The following is a 2,371-nucleotide window of genomic DNA, read 5'->3' as shown; positions in this document are numbered from 1 at the left end:
AAGGTCTCAGGAAGCAGCTGGGCTGTTGTTTTCCTCTTCTTTAGAGGCCACATAGCAAAGCTAAAGAATACTAGGTAATGGCTTTTAAGACTTTGGATCACACAAATGTAAATTGCAGGTTGTAGTATGCTTTACACACATCTTACTCTTAACAGTTCTGTCACTGTTCATCTTTGTCAGCTCACTCACACACACATACACACACACACAACATACACACAAAGATAGAACTGGGCACCTTTGTGCTATGTGAAAACCCTGGGCCATGTAAACCAGGACTTTCTATTTTGTGTATAAGGGTATACAGCACACTTTATTGATGATACATGACAAGGTAGGGCTGCCAAAATGCCTCCCCTTATTCAAGGCATCTAGGATGGAAACGGCGTCGAGGACAAAAGATTTTCAGTGTATCAGAGGGTTTGTTTGGGGCAAGGACTCCTCAGCAGCTGGGGCCTCTGTTGCTCTCCTGGGGCTGCTGTGTTCCAGGAGCTCTTATTCCTTGGAGGCCATGTGGACCATAGGTCCCTCACCCTGTTGCCATAGACAGATTCATTTTCATCACGGGAAATGAACTTGACAAAGTGGTCATTGAGGGCATGTCAGGCCAGCATCAAAGGTGGAAGAGTAGATGTCACCATTAAAGCTGCAGGCGATAACCTGGTCCTCAGCATAGCCCAGGATATCTTTGAGGGGGCCCTCTGATGTCCACTTCATCATCTTCTTGACGTTGTCATATTTGACAGCTTTTTCCAAATGGCAGGTCAAGTCCACCACCAACACATTGTGGGTGAGGATATGGAAGGCGTACCAGTGAGCTTCCCATTCAGCTCAGGAATGACCTTGCCCACAGACTTTGCAATACTGGTGGAAGCAAGGATGTTCTGGACAGCTCCTCAGCTATCACCACGTAGCTTCTCAGTAGGGCCATCTACAGTTTTCTGGGTGGCAGTGATGGAATGTATTGTGATCGTGAGAGCCTCCAAGATGCCAAAGTCATTATGGACAACCTTAGCCAGGGAGCCAAGCAGTTAGTGGTGCAAAAGGCATTGTGGACAATCTTGAGAAAGTTGTCATACTTCTTTCTCATGGTTCATGCCCTTCACAAGCAGAAGAGGCAAACATGATGACCCTTTTGGCTCTATCCTTCAAGTGAGCCCCAGCCTTCTTCAGGTTAGTGAAGATACCAGTGGATTCTACAATAAATTCAGCACCTATCTCACTCCAGAAAGATAGAGATGGGCTGTCCATTCAATGACAAACTTCCCATTCTCAGCCTGGACTGTGCCGTTCAACTTGCCATGGGTAGAATCATACCAGGCCATGTAGACCATGTATTGAGGTCAATGAAGGTGTTATTGATGGAGACAATATTCACTTTGCCAGAGTTAAAAGCAGCCCTGGTGACCAGGCACCTAACATAGCCAAAGCCATTTAGTTGGGCCTTCACCATCATGTCTCAGGGACATAGCTGATGTCAAATAGGGAGGGCCAGAGAGCCAAAGGGAGCCAGGATTTTCTTGAACAGAAGTTGAAAGAAATCTTGTAAATCAAAGATACAGACTGTTAATTGCTACTTTTAGGCACTATTGTCTTATTCTTGCTAATGGAATACTGATTTTGTTAAGTATGGTCTGGCAACAGACTCAGGAAAGATAAGGGTGTCACCCAGCAGCATTGCCAGTCTCAAATAAAAATATAGGACATCCAGGGATCCCTGGGTGGCGCAGCGGTTTGGCGCCTGCCTTTGGCCCAGGGCGCGATCCTGGAGACCCGGGATCGAATCCCACGTCGGGCTCCCGGTGCATGGAGCCTGCTTCTCCCTCTGCCTATGTCTCTGCCTCTCTCTCTCTCTCTGTATGACTATCATAAATAAATAATAAAAAAAAAATTAAAAAAAATAAAAATAGTTTAAAAAAATATAGGACATCCAGTTAAAATTGAATTTCAGACAAACAAATAATAGGCAACCCTATTCACCTATACCACCCCCTCAACCTCCTCGGGGGATGAACTGTGATTGGTTAAGACAAGTGTGGTAATATCATTCCCCCTTGCTAAAGATTGGTTCGGAGATGGGCATATCATACACTTCTGACCAACTGCACATGGTAAAAGCTTCTAGGGGACTTCTGGGAAAGATTTTGTTCCCTGATTAAAAACAGGAGAGCCAGCACATGAGCAAGTGAGAGAAAGCACAAGATCAAGCAATGTGGGTACCAGGGTAGCTCAGTTGGTTAAGTGGCTGCCTTTGGCTCAGGTCATGATCCCAGGGCCCAGGGATGGAGCCCCACATGGAGCCCTCTGCTCTGCAGGGAGCCTGCTTCTCCCTCTCCCTCTGCCTGCCACTCCCCCTCCTTGTGTGCATTCT

General features: G+C 46.4%; 1 pseudogene; it reads right to left on the bottom strand.

Moving 5' to 3' along the window:
- Window positions 1–285: 285 nt before the first annotated feature.
- LOC112908495 (glyceraldehyde-3-phosphate dehydrogenase-like) lies at window positions 286–1,571 on the bottom strand (annotated as a pseudogene).
- Between the last annotated feature and the right edge of the window lie 800 nt (window positions 1,572–2,371).

Source organism: Vulpes vulpes, chromosome 8 (assembly GCF_048418805.1).
Source record: "Vulpes vulpes isolate BD-2025 chromosome 8, VulVul3, whole genome shotgun sequence".
Taxonomy (NCBI): Eukaryota; Metazoa; Chordata; class Mammalia; order Carnivora; family Canidae; genus Vulpes; species Vulpes vulpes.
The sequence above is the reverse complement of the archived record's forward strand: the minus strand, read 5'-3'. Positions and strand labels throughout refer to the sequence as shown.